Source organism: Miniopterus schreibersii (genome assembly GCF_964146895.1).
Source record: "Miniopterus schreibersii genome assembly, chromosome: 17".
Classification (NCBI taxonomy): Eukaryota; Metazoa; Chordata; class Mammalia; order Chiroptera; family Miniopteridae; genus Miniopterus; species Miniopterus schreibersii.
This window is the reverse complement of record NC_138117.1, coordinates 37407007-37427299: the sequence shown is the minus strand read 5'-3', so window position 1 is coordinate 37427299 and position 20293 is coordinate 37407007. Positions and strand designations below refer to the sequence as shown.

The 20293-nt window shown below is 47.6% G+C and overlaps 1 protein-coding gene across 2 annotated transcripts in view; it reads left to right on the top strand.

Moving 5' to 3' along the window:
• Window positions 1–18608: 18608 nt before the first annotated feature.
• Window positions 18609–20293, top strand: part of ASAP1 (ArfGAP with SH3 domain, ankyrin repeat and PH domain 1) — a 281349-nt gene continuing 279664 nt past the window's right edge. For both annotated transcript variants that reach the window (XM_081117415.1, XM_081117414.1), the window contains exon 1: window positions 18609–18765. The gene's annotated coding sequence lies outside the window, so the exon portion shown is untranslated. The remainder of the gene's footprint in view (window positions 18766–20293) is intronic.

Sequence of the window (20293 nt, the reverse complement as noted above, 5' to 3'; positions counted from 1 at the left end):
ACCCCCAGGCTGAGGACAGACTTCTGTAGGCCCCGCCCGGATATAGGAGATCCCAGGCTTAGGGGAAAGGGAGTTCGAACAGCACTGTTTTCACAATGTTAGCATTTCCATAATGCATCCTACAGTGGGTGTGAACGTTCAGTGTGGTGGTCATCTGTTCGGCCAGAAGCTGTCCCCGAGTCAGGGGACAGTGTACAATCAATGAAAGCACTCGCAGCCTTAACTCACAGACGCCGCGCAGCGCACGCCCAGCTGGAATCAGCGTGCCCGGCGCGCCCCCGCAGCGCTTCCCGCTGCGTCTTCTAGAACCCGTCAGGGAGCATCTCACCGTGCGTCGGTGTGTCCCACCCACTAGACGGCGAGCTCCTCAAGGGCAAAGGCTGTCTAACTCACTTTGACCCTCCAATGCCAGTGCAGCGCCAGTGCCTAGGAGGCACTGCGTTCCTTCCATTTGATTGAACTGGAAACAGTGAATTTAGATGACTCATGCAGGGGAGACACATCAGCCCTGGGATCCAGAGTTGTTTTTTTCACCAGTCAGGGTAGGTGTCCATGTCTCTCTCTAGGGGGGTTCAATGCATCTGCCTCGGAGTGAGATGGCCCAAGCAGATGATGGATTTTCAGGAAACTTCCCAACCCTGACATTGGGCTGCCAAAAAGGGTCCCTTCGCCAATGCTCTGGAGCTCCCTGTCTGGCCCCGGCATCAAGCTCAGGGTCAAGAAACCCAGTGGGTGACACACCGGAAACTGGGAAGAGCAAGACCTGTATCACAGAGCCCTTGCTGGCAGCCGTGTCATTGATTACTTAGCCTCAGGCTTTCAGTAAGGTCTTCAGGGACTTCAGTCCAGCCAGATGACCTCATGAGGAGTGAGATTTATGACCTCTGGAGTGAGAAGTAAGGCTATGAGGTAACGGAGGAAAGAGAAACCTATAATTATGCACGAAACTATATCTTTCTCGTGCTCCCTAATGAATCAGGCCAAAGATGAGATGTTGCAGTTGCCATTTTGAAATAAAAAGATAAGACAAAACTCACCCACCAACTTGTCTCTTTTTAATAATTACAATATTCACCAACATGTGTTTGTGTTTCCATGTGTCATATATACTCAGTGGCACATAGTAGGCACTCAATACGTTTTTGTGGACAGAATAAGTGAGCTGAATGTTCTCTCACAGCTATTATCTCTTTCAAAGCTCAGAACTACGGGTAGACACTAATATATTAGTCCTCCGGGGCCACCACCACAAAGCATCACAAGCCGAATGGCTTAAACAACAGACATTTATTTCCTGTGCAGGCTGGAAGTCTGAGATCTAGGTGTCAGCAGGGTTGATTTCATTAGAGGCCTCTCTCCTTGGCTTACAGATGGTGGTCTCCTCCCTGTGGCTCCACACAGTCTTCCCTCTGTATGTGTCAAGCCCTAATCTCCTCTTCTTATAAAGACACCTGTCAGATTGGATTAGGACCCACCTACTAACCTCCTTGGGGCTCTGTCACCTACTAATGCTGCTCTTTGTTAGGTACCTGGATAGCTAGAAAATTTTCTCAGTTGGTCTCTCCATCACCCATGGTTCCCTCCCTCTTTCCCCAGGTCAGAGTGGCCAGGTCAGTGTGGACTAGATTGGGAAACACCTTGACTGTAAATGCTAAGGAGGGTGGCCTTTATCTTACAGTGACAGGGGCATCTGGACTGTTCTTAAGAAGGGCCAAGTTATTTTTTCAGGAACATGACAAGCAGGAAGAGGGAAAACGGAATAGTCTAATCAGAAGGACCAATAATGGGACTTTTTTTGGACAGGTGACTATCCTGTGGTTTTCTTATTTGCAAAAAAAAGAGCTGAAAACATTATATAGCTCTAGTGTGGTTGGGAATGTCAAATAAGTACAATTTCTAAAACTGTGCTGCAAATTTAATTTCCAATGATTGAATTAGCCACCTCCTAGGTGACCTATGTGCCTCTGCCCAAGATTGATCCTGACTGGAACAGCTGAGCAAAGATGGTAGGAAGGAGGGACAGGAAAGCCAGCCTGATTCCAGAGACAGCACATCAATCTGACATTCTAACCCGAAGCTAGTCGGCCCTGCAGGCAAAGACCCTTCCCATATATCCCAGTAGGTCTATGAGCCGCTCCCACAATGCACTGCTGATGTGGCTGCTCAGGAACCTCCAGGGTGCCAAGGCCATGATGGGACATGCGCTGTAAAGGAGGCCCAGACCTGAGGGAAGGGTGAGCGAATACAGAACTGGTTCCCTAAATGTTCACATTCCAAACTCAGAGGAAATGTTTGCAAACACCATGCTATCAACTAATCACAAATTGCTGTCTGGGGAAAAAAAACCACACCAATGTGAATGTCTCATTAATATATTTCAATGAGAAATATCAGTGAGAGGTACTTTGTTTCTACGTGCGTAATCTACTGCATTTCATGTTTAAATTGAAGTACCTAATTATACAATTATGAATCATCCTGATTCAAACAAAGTTCACCAAAATAATGTCCTTATGTAACATTATCTTCCAATATACCTGCTATCTTCATTTCATTGTGTGCTTTTTTTCTGCCAGAGTCTGAAGATCTAATTGTATTTTTAAAGTGTCCCATTAAACCAACATAACAATTCTGCTATAATAACCATCATGAGCTAGTCAGTCCTGACTTGTATTCCATTTGAAATGTCATGCTTTTTTTTATGGTTGTTTTCCCAAGAGAGTTTATAGCTTTTTGCAATTAGGCAGCCTTGTAAAAGCGTGGTTTTAAATTATTTTAATGTTTTAAACTAACTGAGCATTTCACACACCAATTTCCTTTGTCTTTTTTTTTTTTTTTAATAATAATGCCTTTCATGTAGCTTAGTTCTTTACAATTGACAAAACACAATCACATTTGTTGTTTCATTTGATTCTACTTTCAAGGCCTAGGTTACGTGGGAGGAAAAGGCTTACGTCATCAACAACTCAGGCTAACAGGAATGTAAATACTCAGTTGTATGATTTTACCAGAATGTTTTGTCCACTATCTTTTTTACGGACATTTGAGTTATTTCTAGTTTTGCGCTATGGTAGAGTTCCTTATTTATGTTTCTCTAAATTTGAATTGCATGTGACTGCATCAACTCTGTTTTCTATCAGGGGAAAACAGAGTCAAGATCAAGGTTTCAAAATACAATGAGAGGCCAGTCTTCATATCTTGATAAATTACAAATTAAGCACACACATACACAAACCAAATATATCAATAATTACATTAAGTGTAACTGAACTAAATAATCCAATTAAAGGATAGGGATTGTCAGACTGGATTTTTAAAAAAGTAACTATGTACATGCTACTTTCAAGAGACACACCTTAAGGATATGGAAGAGTGGAAAATAACAGCTAGAAAAAGATACATAATGTAAACACTCACCAAAAGAAAGCTGGCATAGCTCTACAAGTATCAGAAAACAGACGTGGGGTCAAGAAGCATTTACAAGAGATTTTTTTTTAAAAGTTAAATCTGCCAGGAAGATATAAATTTAGAAGCACTAAATAATATTGTCTCAAATATATGTAAAGTAAAAGCTGATAGAACTAAAAAGAGCAATAAATAAATCTACCTTAATTGTGGGAGACTTTAACACAGAGACACACGTATCTTTCCCTACTATATGCTTCTTCATCATTTCCAAAGATTCCATGACTGTTTATGTTTCAAAGGGTGGTCCTAAATTTTTAAAAGGAAACTAGAAATATAAACAATTATAGACAGTATTTATCACATTACATTTAAAGGAATTAAGCAGAAATGAATGCAAGCTATAATTTACCATTACCCAATGGTCAGTTGAGGTCATCTGTCTTTTTGAGATGAGCCAAAATAGGCCTAAATGCCCACCCCATGTGTGGTAGGAAACCCTACATCCCTCCCAGTAAATCTAGGGCTGTGGGAGGCAGCATTCCACTCTGATCTCCACCTCTGCAGAATGCCCCTCACCCCCACCCCACCCCAGTCTCACCTTTATGCGCTGGTCTTTGCTCACCATCCTGGGTTGTACAGTGGGAACGAAACCCTTTTAGACCTCAGTTTCCCTATCTGTAAAGGAGGAAATTAATTATAAAATCTACCATGGATTTAATATACTTGGTCAGGAGTAAAAAATTGGATGGTGAGCTTCTTTTGAGGACACAGAAACATTCAAATGAGGGGAAATAAATGTTTTTTCTAGAATTGAGACAATACATCATATAAAACAGATAAAAGGGCCTGTAGGTCTGGCTGAAGTGGAGAGGCTCGTCTCATTGCCTTCCTCACAGCGTTTTCTAGGCACCTTTTCAGAACCCTGCATAATGCAAGAGGCTTGTGTTTGGAATCAGGCAGACAGGTGGCCTTGAGCTAGTGGCTTCACCTCTGAGCTCCAGTTTCCTCATCCTGGGGTAATAAAATAATTCTGCTTACATGGGTACCAACAGGAGCTCAATTCACAGAGACAGAGTGTGGAGTGGTGGTTGCCAAGGCAGGCGGGAGGCAGGAATGGGAGTTAGTGTTTAATGAGGACAGAGCTCCGGTTCGGGGTGATGAAATGGTCTGGAGATGGATGGTGGTGATGGTTGTGCAACAATGTAAATGCACTTAACACCACTGGGCTGTACAGTTAAAAATGGTAAGTTCTGCTACACATATTTTACCACAATAAGAAGAATGGAAGCCTCGGCTCCATCCCATCCGTCCCCCTGATTTTGCCTTACCCTGCTCCACTGCTTTGTTCTGCTCTATGGACCTTGTCACCTCTCATAAACAATGTCATTTTCTAATTTTCTATGCTCATTTCCCCCACTAGAATATAAGCTCCACAAGGACAGGGATTCTTGTCTCTTTTGTTTACCTTTTTGTTGTTCACTGAATATTCTAAGAACCAAGGACAGTGTCTGGCACATTGTTGATGCTCAGAAAATATTTGTTGAATGAGTGAACCCAGGTGATGCTCAATAAATCCTTGATGAGTACATGAATCAGTGGGGGGATGGAGGGGTGCACTGATGCTGCCACCTGGCTTACTGGGTACCACTCTCCAGTTAGAGGTCCTTAGAGGCCCCATTCTACACCTGAGTAAAGGGAGACACTGATGGAACTAAAGATTCTGCCACAGTTAAAGTAGAAGGTCGACTCAGAGAAGATATTCAGAAAAAATAGCAAATCCAATAGAAAAGGAACATTAGCTCTCAGTCTCAGAAAAACATGAGATTTACCTGCTAATCTTATTTTAGTATTTGCCCTCGAGGAAAAACTTGTTCAACTTAGAGTTTAAAAAAAAAACCCTTTTTTTTAGAGACATCACTGCTGGGTTCCTCTTCCTACCTGAAACCTAGTTGGTACATTATAGAAAGGAACAGGGAAAGATTGCAGTGAAGGGAGAGAGATGGATTAGCTGAACTACTGGGGTTTAACACAAAACATAATTTTGTAATGACTTTTTAAAGAGATCTTGAAGTTTCCAAATAAATTTCATAAAGGTGCCTAATTTTATTAGGGATTTGGGGGGGTATGTGATTTCCTGGGATGGGGGTGAGAGGGGGAATCTCAGGAGACCGGATTTATTTCTGATTTTCAGTTTAACACACACTCTGCTTAAAAAAACTTTCCCTGTTGGATCTCAGCTTCTTCACCTGAACAGGATGGGGAGTGGGGGCACAGAAAACATGGTAGGGGATCTCTAGGGGTTCAGAGCTGTGCTTGGATGGCAGGTCTGCTTAGTTTGTGTTAGAGATCAAAATGGCACAGAAGCCCTGGACGGTGTGGCTCAGTGACGGAGTGCTGGCCTGCGCACAGAAGGGCTGCAGGTTTGATTCCTGGTCAAGGGCACGTACCTGGGTTGCAGGTTCCTTCCCTGGCCTCGACAAGGGAGCGTGTGGGAGGCAACCCATCGATGTGTTTCTCTCACATTGTTTTTTTTTCTCTCTCCCTCCCTCCCTTCCAAGCTCTCTAAAAATCAATGTAAAAAATATCCTTGGGTGAGGATTACAAAAAAAAAAAGCCTTAGAATTCGAAGGGGGCTTCTCTTCATTCAGCCTCTTGACATCCTGTGTTTGGATTGGGGGTGACTGATTACGAGTGAAGGGACAGGAACCCTGTGGCCATCCCTGCAGAAGGGGACCGTAGCAGAAGAGGCTCGGTGAGATGAAGGCATGAACAGACCCTAGTGTCCAGTTTGTGGCTTTGGGGGCTCTGGGGCGACATCAGTCTAGGCAGGGACTGTGTGTTTTGATGCCTGGCGCTGGGAGCTGGGACAGAGCCCGGCACCTAGTAGGAGGGCTTCAAGGGCAGAGGACAGCTACAAAGGGCCTGGAGTAGTGAACCAACTAGAGAGGTCTGAGTAGAGCCCACATGAGACGCTCTTGGGGATCCCAGAAATAACTGGGTCAGATTCTGAGGGAAAGGAAGGGTGATCTGGCCAGGGAGAACAACAGCCTGTGAAATCTAACTGTAAATAAGGTAAGGACTAGAGAGTTCCCGATTCCAATTAATTAACGCTTCAAAGAAAGGAATGAAACGACATTAAAACAACTGAAATGGCTCCATGGCCAGTCAATGTGTAGTGCACATAAATATTTCAGACAATCTGAAGTTTTAACGACGTTCGTTGATTGCACTCTGGGCTGACAGAGGAAGTGAGTGGCTAAACAAGCTGAATTTGGGTTTAAAGTTCAGTTTAAAAACATGATAGATACTGGGATTCATTTTGGGAATCAGCAAATTTGGGTTCACATCATGGAAATAATAACCCTGCTTTTCTCTGCACTAGTCAGATGCCATCTGGAGAATGTATTTACTTCTAAGAGTCATGTTTTAAGAAGACATTAATGAGCTGCCGTGGGGTCAGACAAGGGCGATGGGTGGAGAGAAAGATCTAGGTCTGTTATCTGAGAATATTAAGATCTGGGGGATACTTGGGGAGGATTATCAGAGCTGTATTTGAGTGTCTGCAGAGCTGCTGTATGGGAAAGGGAGCTGGGTTTGCTCTGTACTGTTCCAGAAGGTAGAATTTGAACCATAGGAAGGGAAGTTGTAAGGACAGAGGCCTCAGCTCCATTTAAGAAAGAATTTTCGATCTGATTCTTCCTCCCAAGGAGGCTGGGAGCTGAGTCCTCCGGGTCTGTCTGGGGCGGAGCCCATTAGCTGTGGGAGTCTGGAACAGAGACAGCCCCAGGGGCAGAGCCCCGCCCAGTCCTCAAGTGCCAAGACCACAGGCAGGACTGGAGAAGAAAACGGGAGAGGGGCCAAGCCTCAGGAGCCAGGCCCAGATAGATCGATGGGGAGCTAGCAGCATTGGCCCAACCTCAGCTGGCTGTCACCCATCAGTGGCTCTATGAAATATGTGCAGAGCCATTATCTTAAAGAATCCAAGTTATAATAGAGGCCATGAGCTGGTCCCTGGCAACGTCACTGTGCCAGGAAATGCTCCCCAACTGGAGGTATTCACAAATGCCTGGTGACCATCTATACTTTCAGTGGATCTAGTCTTCCTAAAAGTTTTCATTGTGGGAAAATACACGACACAAAATTTACCATCTCAAATTTTCTTATGCTGTATCATTTTTTAGTGGCAGTAAGTATGTTCATATTGTTGTGAAACCATCACCACCACCCATCTCCAGAACTCTTTTTATCTTGTACAACTGAAACTCTGTCTCCATTAAACAATAATCCCCCATTCCTCCTACCCCATCCCCTGGCAACCACTATTTTACTTTCTGTCTTTGAATTTGACTTCTCAAGATACTCATGGTAGTGGAATCATACAGTATTTGTAGTTTTTTGAGTGGCTTATTTCACTGAGCATTATGTCCTAGAGCTTCATCCATGTTGTAGCATGTGTCAGAAGTTTCTTCCATTTAGTGGCTGAATAACATATGTATATACCACATTTTGTTTACCCATTCATCTATCAACGGACACTTGGGTCAACTGGATTGGATCAATTGATCTAAAATTGGATCTGTTTTGTTCCAGGCCCTCTGATAGGCACTGAATTTAATACAATGACTTGTGATCTCCGAGGATCTCACAGTTACTGGGAATGGGGGGAAAGGGCTGGGGAGAGGGGTGAGAATGTGGCAGATATATAAACAGATTTTAATAACAGCTTTTGAATAATAAAATGGTAAAAAGTCTATACAGGATATAGGGGTACACAATGAAGGGAGACCAGTTCTGCGGGCGGTACAGAGGGAAGGGTGGGACTATTTCCAAAAGAGAAGTCATCTGAGCTGATGGGATCAATAATGCTAGAGAAGCTGGTTTGAAAACCTTGTTTCTGAAGCCAGTGGCTCCCAAAAGCTGGATCAGTTGCATCTAACTCCTTGGGACAGCTTTTTAAAAATATTGATCCCAGTTTCAAAGCCCAGAAATACTGATTCAGTGAATCTGGGGGGAGGGCAGGAGTCTGTATTCTAAGCAGCCCCTCCCAGTGATTTTGATGTACCAGTAGGCATGGCAGGCACTGGGGAAACACTGAAGGTTATCATGTTGGGTTGACATTTTAGATCAACCTCTCTGACTTCACTGTGGAGGGGGCACAGGTAAGGAGTCAAAAAGAACCCCAGGTAGAGAAAGTGGTTCCAGGCCCTTAGTGCAGCACTTCATGGACGGGAGATGCTGAGGACAGGCTGTGTGCGGTGTTCATCCTTCAGTTCATGCAAGTAAGCTCCGGTACACACCTGCTATTTGTTTCCTGGACAGCACGCCACTGAAAGGCCCTTCCAGTTCTAAGAATCTGTATCCTATCAATGATATTGAAAGACACTTTGACTAATGGAATGTGGCAGAAATGAGGGTGTGTGAGTTCAGAGCCTGTAAAATGTCTTTGCAGCTTCCTCTCGTTCCTCTCAGACCCCAGCTGCTTTGTCAGCCAACCTGGACAAACCTGCTCGAGGATAAGCAATTACAGAGCAGAGAAGCCATTTCGGCTGACCTGGGAGATTGACCACAAGGGTAGAAGACTGGAGGACATCTGCCCAGCTGACTCCAGCCAGATTGCCAGTCCATAGAATTCAGGGCCAAATGGTTGTGTTTAAGCTACTAAGTTTTGGGGTGCTTTGTTAGGCAGCAAAAGCTACCTGATACACTCCCTCTGACCCGAGGGCTTTTATGCATGCTGTTCCCTCTGGTTAAAACACTTTTTCTTCTTTTTTTGTCTAATTAACTCTTATTTATCCTGGTTCAGAAATGTTTTCCCTTATCTTGATTAGGGTAAATCCTTCCATTTTTGGCTCGAATTACACTTTTTACCTCTCTGGTAGTGCTGCAGTAGTTGTAATTTTGCATTTATTTCTTTATATTATTTAATTACAGTCTTTCTCCTTGACTAGATCATAAGTTTCATGAGTCAGAACAGCGTCTGTTTTGTTCACCATTACATTCTATCACCTAGTTCAGTTCCTAGCACACAGTAGGTGCTCACCAAAGATTTGTTGAATGAAGGATGAAGTTACAGCCCTGGAGGAAACAAGTCTTTGGACTTCTTTAAAATAATAACCCTCACACCAGTCCTCTACTCCCACTACCATGGGAATTAAACACTAGGCAAGCCGCTGTATGAGAATATATTGTGTAATTTTTTAAAGGACTATACCAATGTTAGTTCTCAACTGTTAGTATTATTATTCTGGGGTGGCAACAGCTGGCTTTGGGGGAATCCTTTCGCTTTCTCATTCCCCTGAAATGGACCCAGGAAGTTTCCTAGCAGCTACTATCAGCTAGATAAGCAGTTTGTAGGCTGAAAGTCTTGCCTAGAGTAAAAACATGGATATGTAAACATCTCTGCAGCTATAATCTCCAGGCTGGCTGGTTAACTGCAAGTAATCTTCAGGCTGGTTTTAACTGCAGAATTTGGTTGTAATGATACCAACACTGAGTTCAATTAAGGACCATTTACAAAACCACCTGGGGGGAGGGGGATTTTCTGCTATTTCTGAAACAGAAGGCACCAACTAGAGGCACTTGTTATGTTACAGTATAAATCTATGGCTCAGATATACCATAAGCTCCTTAGATTTGGAGTCTGCCAACTATACCCTATTTTGATTTGCTGAGCTCAGTTTGCAGCAAGAGAGCGCATGGCTAACAGTGAACTGCTCCAAATGTAATCTGAACCCAACTTTTCTGAACCTGTTTCTTCATCTGTAAAGTGTACATATTAATAGTCTTACCTCCTAGTTTATTTTGAGATTAAATGAGATAATCACTGGAAAGTGCCATTAGAATTCTTAGAACAGCGTCAGGCCTAGAGTAAGCGCCCTATACATTTTAGCTCTTGTTGGTTATGATCATCACCGTTGCTGTTATTAACACACAGCTGCTTCCACCCGGGACAAGCTGCGAGCTTGAGAAGGCTGCTCTGAAACTCTCCTTGCCCAATTTTGCTTACTCAGAAGGTGAAAGGGTTTTCTCACATAGTTGATGAGTGGTGATGCTCCATAAAGCGTGCAAGCACTCATCCATGAGACACGGGTGGAGTACACTGCACACTGGCACCGGCAGGTGCTGGGTGTGTATGGGTGAGTAAGAGAGGCCCTGCCCCCAGGGTCTGCAGGGAGAGCTGCAGTGCACTCGGTGAGTGCTCCACCAGCACTGGTCCCCAGACACCTCGGGAATATAGATGAGGGCTGACCGCACCCCAACAGGTTAGGGAAGCCTTGTTTGGGGCTGCCTGGGAGTCTCTGGTGGAGAAGAGGGTGAAGCCCTTACTCATTTCACACAAAAGGAAAGAGGACCTTCCTTCCTTAAGAGATTGATGCAGTGACTCACTTGTCTGACCTTTATCACAAAGCTCCATTAGAGCTGTAAATGGAGCTTTTACAGTTAATAACCTAAGGACAGAAAGCACTCTTCCTGACACTCAGCATCTCTGGAGGAAATGCCATTGGGCGTGCATCTTACGGAACCCTGGCAGGTCCAGCTTTTGCAAAGAAGGAGTCTCAGGAACACTGTGATGGGAAAGACCTCATCACATCTCACATTCCTGTGATCTGGGCTCACGTCTGGTGGCTCCAGGATTGACAATGACTAGACAGAGTATGATGGTCAGTTTTCATGGAGAAACACCTCCCTGGCCATCAGGAAATCTGGATTCTGTCCCTTCCCAGGCTGGCCAGGCGTGTGTGACCCTCCACCAGTCATTATCTTTTCTGTGAATGGGCAAGTTCAATGTGAGGATGTTTAACAGGTAGCTTAGCAGGCATGCACAGCTCGGGTGGGGAATCACAGCTCACCAGCTCACCTCGTGCTTCATCTGTCCCTCTCCACTGGCTTCTTCTCTTGCTCTCCCAACTGGACAAAATGAACAGACCAAAACCCTCCCTGGGACCCCCATACAGATCCGTGTCACTATTCCATCTCTCTCTTCTTCACTACTCTGTAGCCTGAAAAAAAAAAAATAATAAAAATGCTGACACCCACCATGCTTTCTTCTCTGCACCAAGGGTCCCCAGGTGGCCCAAAGAGGAACCTCTTGTAGTGGACGTAGGTTTGGTTTTGGTCACAGTAGCCACTTCCTAAAAGCGCTTGGTTCCCTGTGGAATTACCTCTTCCCCATTCGCCATTTTTCTGTGGAGCTGAAATCAGGATCCCGGTATTCTCCCGACTAAGGGACGGGAGTGACGCAGGCTGGAATCTGAATGGTAAACGCGAGGGCAAGGGTGCTGGGAGAATTTGGCATTGTGTTCAACCCATCTGAACGGGCACCAACAAATACAGTAATCAAGATAAAAATACTGTAATGCACTATTTTTAATGCACAATGTAAAGTTGCAAGATGAACAATATATCACATTTTGAAATATAGATAGGGTGAGTATGACTGGATTTTCCTTTTGCCTTGGGCCCTAGTGTGGCTGGACCTGGCACAACTGAACGTTCCCCATCGTGGGGGCCTCCATGTCTTGCCTTCCAGTCCTTCGCATCTTTGTTCTGCTGTTGCTGATGGTGCACACGTGTTTGGCTCTGCTTTTGCTCATGGGGTCCTCTCTACATGAAAGGCCCTTTCCCCTTCTATCCCACCTTTCTGACGAGCTCACCCTTCTTTACCAGTGTATTTCTCTACGCGTCAGTTTGTTCATCTATGAAATGGGGTAGTAAGTAGTACCTAAGTCATAGCCTTATTGCGAGCATTCAGTAAGTATTTATTTTATTTTATTTTTCAATTACAGTTTACATTCAATATTACTTTGTGTTAGTTTCAGGCATACAGCATAGCGGTTAGACAATCGTATGCTTTATAACATGTTCCCCTTGACATTTTAGGTATTCACCTGGCACCATACATACTTGTTGCAATCTTATTGACTGTATTTCCTATGCTAGACTTTACATCCCCAGGATTATTTTGTAACTACCAATCTGCACTTCTTAATCCCTTCACTTTTCTCAACACCTCCCAATCCCTTCTCCTCTAGCAACCATCAGTCTGAACTCTGTATCCGTGAGTCTGTTTCTATTTTGCTTGTTTATTTTGCTCTTTAGATTCCACACATAAGTGAAATCATACGGTATTTGTTTTTCTCCGTCTAACTTATTTTACTTAGCATACTAGCCTCTGGGTCCATCCATGCTGTCGCAAATGGTAAGATTTCATTATTTTTTATGGCCAAGTAACATTCCATTTTATATAGGTGCCACTACTTTTTTATCCACTCGTCTGTTAATGGGCACTTGGGTTGCTTCCATGTCTTGACTATTGTAATAATGCTGCAATGAACATAGGGGTCAATGAGCATTAATGTCTATACAGCACCTGACTCAAGGTGAGCACTCAGTGACTGTATCAACATCATCATCACTCCACAATACGGTCATCAGCTGGCGTGCCTCCCACCACCCAAAGGTCAGGGGTGCTGCTTAATGTTGGCAGATGAAAAACACTCAGCTAGTTCCCTGTCTACACTGCTGAGCACCCAAATCTCAATTACAGACTCCTCTTCCTCAAGCTGCCCAGTCAATTGAGGTGTTCCCTGGGTTCATGCTTAAACCTCGCTTCTTTCTATCTGCCCTCCTCCAGGCCACGTCGTAGATGACCACAGCCTCAAGTGTGCCCTCTTGTCTGTGATACATCTGTGACGTCCATATCTCTAGGCCTAAATTTCAAATGCTTGCTCAGTGTCTCAGCTGGGCCTACACACCACCACGAATATTATCGATATTACCAACCATGCAAGTGCTATCAGCCACCGACTAGCTGTGCTCCACACTGAGCCAGGCACTTTACATGGATGACTTCTTTTCACTCTAACACATTTCACAGAGGGAAAAAACCAAAACCATAAAACCAGCAGAGTAACCAGGATTCAAACCAGGCCATCTGAGTCCACAACTGCGATTAGGTGCTTCGGCTAAAAAAGGGGGGCCAAACTTGAACATTTTCAGCAATTTTAAAGTGACGTGAGGAAAAGAGGATAGGGCAGGGGTTCTCAACTGGGTCCTATTTTGCCCCTGAGGGGACATTTTGCAATGTCTTGAGACATTTGGATTGCCACAACAGGGGGCTTGCTACTGGCATCCAGCGGGTAGAGGCCAGATGCTGTTAAGCATCCTACGAAGCACAGGAAGCCCCACAATAAAGAATGGTCTGGTCTAACGTGGTGACAAGGCCAAGGCTGAGAAAACCTGAGTTAGAAGAATGGCTACGGGACAAGATTGAGGGGCTAAGTAAAAAGGGCTTTGGCTTTTAGGTGCTTACTCCCCACTCCCCACCTGTGCAGGTCCGTCTCCCCTTCCCCACCACCCTCAACCGTAGCAGCCCCTCCTCCCCAGCCCCGCAAAGCCTCACACTCTTGCCCCACCCACACTGCCTTCCCAGGACAAAGCAAAAACAAAGGTTTCCTCCTCAAAACCTTCCCACCCCTGCTCTTTATCACAGTTAAAAACACCACCCTTCCCGCCTCCTCCTCACAGGTGAGCACCATTGTCCCCACCTTGCATGTTCTCACCACCGCCCCCAGTCTCCCTCCAACCACCACTCACCACGCTGTGTCTGTTCTGGCTCCCAGGTCTCTTCTGCGCATCTCCTTCCTACTTCCCTAACCTACTTGGGGCCAAAATAGCTTCTTATGCTATTTCTTTTCCGGTGATGAGGCTGAAGTCACTTTTTATTCATCTACATTTGAATGAATTCATTTCACCCAGAGTATGAATTTCATGAGGGATTAAACTAGGGGGCCCTTAAGAGCCCACCTAATTCCTAGTCTATAAATCCAGGGTAAGATCGTGATGGAACTTGAGTACTGTACATTTTCCCTCTGGCCCTCTACTCCCCTGGGCCAGGTGGCCCTCGTCTGATCCAGGGCTTGTCCCCTCCCACCCCACTCTAGATCCCATCCCTTCACCCTCAGAACCTGTTCCATCAGTGATCCCTCCCTTCCTCCTCAACCTCTCCCCCTCTCCTGGGACCTTCTCATCAACCACAGATGCTTACTCGCCCACCCTCTTCTAAGCATCCTCCGCCCTTACCTCCCACTAGCTAGATGGCCACGTTTCTGCAGAGTTGTCTACACTTGCTGTCTCCCACTCAGTCCTCAACCCACTGCAATCTGGCTTCCAGTCCCTCCACTCCACCGAGACGGCTCTGGCAAAAGTTACCAGGCTTCTAACTGCTGGGTAAAATGAAACTTGCTTTACAATCCTTTGAATTGAATTTGATTGCATTTTCTGGGGCATTTGAGCGTGTTGGGCATTCCTGCCTTTTAGAAGCAATTTTGTCCCTTGACCTCTGGTTTTCCTCCCTGAACACTCCCTCTCTGTCTCTTCGAGGGCACCTCTTCCTCTGCTGCCCACAGTGTTCTCCTCAGCGTTCAATCCTGATCCCAGTGGCTTCTCATCTACACCTTCCCCATGGGTGAGCTCACCTTGCAGCCTGCACCCGTAGCTTTGAACACCAGGAAAGGAAGCACAGGGTGGTGGTTAAGAGGCTGGACTCCAAAGCTCCTCTACTCACTAAGTGTTTGGCTTTGGGCCATTTACTTAACACTCCTGTGCCTCAGTTTCCTCAACTATAAAATGGTGCAAAGCTTTTTAGTCTCATTGCTTTCCGTGTCTGAACATGCACCGTTTCCTCAGACTGTGCTGAACCTCGTAGAGTTACCCAAATACATTATGCACTCATGATCAGTCTTTGCTCAGGCCCACAGGGGTGCTTGGTCAATATCTGTGAATGAATGAATGCTGTCCTGGATTGGGTTTCCCCAGAAACAAATCTTGAGAGAAGGAATTGGGTGCAGCTAGGTGATTTGGGAGGTGACTGATCCCAGGAAGAACAAATGAGGGAGTGAGAAACTGAGGCAAGGAAGAAAGAGAAAGCATAAAGCATGAGTTAAGGAGAGTTACTGGTGGAAACCCAACTGAGGACCTGTAGGACTGTTGCCATTAGGGATGGGAGGTTGGGACATTTATCCAGTGATTGGTCAGGGGTTGCCCCAAGGCTATTGGGTGCTTCGTCTGGCTAAGATCCCATAGTTTTGGAGAAAGGCCTCAGGTGCACAGTTCCTTGGACAGATGGCACGAATTGCAGCTTCAGGTGAACTTAGAGGTGGGCGCAGGGGACACAGCTGAGCATCCCAGCACACGTGGCTTTCTTCTCTGGCTGGCAGGCCTGTGCCTCCTTGCCTGGCTAGATAAAGCTCACCTCTTCCTTGAAACTGAGTTCAAGACCTCTGCTTATTTGGAACTGGCTTCCAACCCCTTGCTATAGATTAAATGTTTGTGTCCCTCAAACTCATACGTTGAGATCCTAGGCCTCAAAGTGATGGTATTAGGTAAGGCCTTAGAAGGCAATTAGGTTATGAGGGTGGAGTCCTCATGAATGGGGTTAGTGCCTTTGTAAAACAGACCCCAGGGAACAACCGTGCCCTTCCTCCCGGCACCATGTGAGGACATAGTGAAAAGATGGCTTTCTGTGAACCAGGAAGCAGGTCCTCACCAGATAGCAAATCTGTCCACACCTATGTCGAACTTCCCAGCCTCCAGAACTATGAGAAATGTGTGTTGTTTAGAGGTTACTCCATCTATGGTATTGTTACAGCAGCTTGAACTAAGACACCCCATCCCTCATGCTGATATAGGAGCCCTTCCCCATGCTCCACACAGCCCATGACACCCTGGACAGACCTCTTTCAGAGTTATCACCTCTCTGCTTTCTAAATAGAACCTTCTTGTCTGTCTTTCTTAAAGAGGAAGAAGTTTATCTTTGCTGATCTAGTGCCCAAAAGGTTTTTGAGCCCATCATAGGCACTTAACCAACAGCCTTTTCATGAGTTCAAATCCACCTTGTCCAGGGCCCCACTCAGAGTAAGTGGTCAATAAATGTACGCTCCTTTCCTTCCTCTCTAACTCAAAAGAGTTTGCCATCTGACTTAGAAAAGTGCTCACTGAGTAAGCAGGTAATGTGATAAATATGTTCTTTAAATGAACAGGAGTGCTGGGGGAGCACAAAGGAGGAGTCATTAACTGGGACTATACCAATGAGACTGCACTTATGTCATCAGCCAGTCTTAATTACTTATCGTTTTCACTTTCCAGAGCCACTAATAAAGCTGACAGGTGCTTCTTCCATTACACTGGGCTTTCCCATTTGAAAGCCTCTCAGCAAAAGCAGAAGATACAGGGAGCTAAGGGGCAGAGTGAACTTGCAGCTCTCAGCTCGTTTGCTCCCTTCATTCATTGGACATGTTTACTTGAATGTCACCTATGGGCGAGCACTGTTCTTGGCACTGAGTGACGGAGACAAGCAGCAGTCCTTCTCTAATGCATCTTGCCCATGCAGGGCAAGACGGACAAGAAACAGGCAGCCAGATAAACAGGAAAAATTATTAAATGAAACAGGGCATGTGATGTGGGGAGGTGTGGGTGGGAGCCTAGGTGCCAAAGACAAGTAGATCAAATGGCTGGGGAAAGCCCCCTTTGAGGAGCTGACTTTTGCGTTGTGAGCTGAGCGCCAAGAACAGCCAAGTGAAGGTTCTTCCAGGCAGAGGGAGCAGCAGCTGCAAAGGGCCTGGGGCAGGACCCTGGATCCCAGTGCCAACCCTGGAGCTCCCACTGTTTCTGACCACCAAAAAAAGAGACAAACCTGGGTCTAAAACTGATGTCTCATCCTTCCTTGCAGTAGAGGAGCTGATACCCAACCGACTTTCAGTTCCCAGCAGGTTCATTTCAAGCTTTGGTTTTCACTCATGGGCACGCTGTTCCCTCTTCAAAGTCTGACTGGGTTTCAAAGGAATTTGAAACACTTACATCAAAACCACCAAGCTGCATCCTCTACGTAGAAAACCCCCAAATGTGGCATTTCCGTGGGGAACCGCAATGAATCATTCCCACTGGCCCCCTAGTCCAGGCCTTACTGGACAGAGATTTACTTTGGTTTCCTCCACCTCTATATAGCCTCCCCAGACTTTTTCACAACCCCGCACAGGGTCCTGACTCTCAGGTTAAGAGCAAAGTCCCCAATTCTGTGAGGTTTGCTGAGTTTCAGATTTCACCAGAAGGGGGTTCGCCTTAGCCACTAACCTCTTCCTCCGCTGAGGGCAGTTTCTGAAAACGCTGCAAAGAAAAATGCCCGCTGGGTGACGAGGGGGGCGATGGAGCGCTAAGGCTCTGAGTGGGCACAGACCTGCACAGCACACAGCACACGGCCCGTGGTTAAAACCCTCCTCTCCCTGCGGCCTCGCGTGGGAATAAAGACCACGGCTGTCACTTACCTGAGCATCTACAACGTGTCCCTATGCGTGAGCTTTCCACGTCACACCTTTGGGGGGTCCATTACCGCCTCGTTCCACGTCGGAGGACGGGGCTCAGAGAAGTTCAGTGACTCACCTAAGGCGACTCCGCTGGAAAAGGCCAGGCCAGATTCCGAGCCGGTCGGAGTCCAGCGCCCATGCTGTTCCCGTGGCACTGCTAGCACACGCCCCTGACTCGGGACGCGTCTGCCCCGGGCACTGGGCAAAACGTGAGGAAATTGGCAAAGCGAAGCAGTGAAAGGGGGCAGCCAGGTGAAGTCATTTCTAAATTTAATTAAAAATACGGGAAAGAGCTTGGAGACTGCAAGTCCATCCTCTGCAGGATGGGAGGGGAGAGGCCAAGGCCCTTTCCCGCAGTCGGGGCCTTAGAAAGACACCTACCTCCGGAGGCCGAGGGTCTTGTGTTCGAATCCCACGGCTTCCAGCCCTGGGCAAGAAGGAGGCGGGCTGCCAGGGGAGGGGGCGGTGGGGCAGGACGCCCGACCCCGGCCCGGCTCTCACGCGAGTCCGCGCGCCCCCGCCAGGTGCGGGGGGCCCCGCCTGTCCCCGCCTGCGCGCCGGCGGGTCGAGGGTTAAGCGAGGCGGGAGCCCCCGGCGCGGAGCGTGGCCGGGCGGGAATGCTTAGTCAGGATCCCGGTTTCCTGTCGAAGTGTTCGGGTTTCCTGAAGCCCGCGCCTCCGCCGCCGAGCGGGATCCTCCGCGGCGCGCGCGTCCTGCGCCCCCTCCCCTCGCACGTGGCCGCCCGCCCCTTCCTGCTCCGCGCTCGCCTCCCGCGCTCGCCTGGCCGCCGCCGCGGGCGGGCTCTGTGCGCTCGGGCAGCCCGGCCCGCGCCCCCGCCCCGCCCCGCCCCGCCCTCCGCTCCCGGCCGCACCCCGCGTTCCGCTCCGAGAGCCGCGATCGCTCCGCCGAGGGTGCCGGGGCGCGGGGTCTGCGCCGCTGCCGGGGAGCCGGCGCCGAGCCCGCGATGGAATAATGCCCAGCGGCCCGCCAGGTCCCGGTGAGTGGCGGGCGCCCGGACGGGTTCGGCGGGGTCGCCCTGGGTCGCCTGCGCCCCGGCCCGGGCCCTGCGTGGAGTGGCGCCGGGACGGTGCGCGGGGCGGGCTCCAGGCTGCATGCCCCCTGTCCGCGGGGCGGGCTGCGGCCCGGAGCTTTGCAGGGCCCGGGGCGTCTGATCGCCAGAGCTGGCGCCGAGGTGGAGCGGGCGGGGCCCGGGGGTGGCTCCACACTACCTCCGGAGAGGGGCCGGGACCGCGCGCCTGGCGGCGGGGCCCGCGGTGGGCCCCCCTGCTCGGAGCGCGGGCGCTGGCATTGTCTCCCTGGCGCGGCGCAGGAAAGTTCCCCGCCGTTCCTGGAAGGGCCGGCCCGGCCTCGCGCGTCCGCGGGCCCCCGACCCCTGGCCCCGCGGGACGAGGCACTGCCTGGCAGTCTCCAGGCCACTTGCTGAAAGCAGATGAAACCAGAGGGGAAGAAAGATTGCCAGTCGGGGCTTGGTGCTTTCTCCCGGGGACACTGGGAAGTGGCTTGTGATTTAACGCGTGTACCATTTGGGGACCTGCTGCATTTTCTGAGAGCGACTTGAAGTTTAAAAGAAAAAAGAAACTCACTGGCGTCTGGCATTCTGCGGTTTCAGACATCCCGAGAGTTCTCGGGCATTCCTGAAGCGGTTTCCTTTAATAATTTATTTTCCGCTAGGCTGGGGGATGCAGAGCCAAGGCCAGAGGATTGTTAACGCGACCTCAGCTTTACCTACGCTGATCAGAAAGGACAAGAACTTTCTCGCACTTTTCCCATAAACTGGTTCAGGTTGTCTTGACATCATTGATTCTGGGATGACAGCAGCTCCTGTTTGGGATTGTGAAGCGTAACTGAGTATTGAGGCCAGTTTTATCTCTGTTGCAACTTTTACTCCAAGGCGTTTCTGTTTCGCCGTTGGAGGGCCACGGCAAAGTAGGAAGATGCAGGTCTTCTGGAAGCATGGAATCTCAGCAGTTAAGAAGGAAAAAAGGATCTTTGAGAACCACTGCTTCAGCCCCTTCTTGTATACAGATGAGGCTGGGAGAGGTGCAATGACTTACCCAGGGTCACAGGCCAGTCTTCAGACTCCCAGGCCTTTGCTCCTTTCACTGTCAGTTTGTGATCTGTCAGTCACGAAACATTTGGAAATACGTCTTCTTTGCATTATAATCTTTCTTGTCTAGTGCCTTTTCTTGTTCTGTCTTGCCTATTACTGCTAGTTTTGAAATAGGCCATTATCTCAAACTGCATATTTTGAGATAAAGAATTTAAAAAAATTCTCTAACCCATGCTGTTCAGCCACCAAATGGAGTTGAAATATAAAATGGGTGGCTCGTTATATAGGGAATTACTTTTCTTGCTCCCATTTCTTTGTGAAAAATAGAAACTTCCAGGTCCAAACAAGGGCAGTATCTTAGCACATAATGTGCCCTATGATGTTCTCCAGACTTATTTTCAGCTCTCCTGTATCTTGTGAGTTAAGCAGCCCATCTATTTTCCTCTGATGGCTG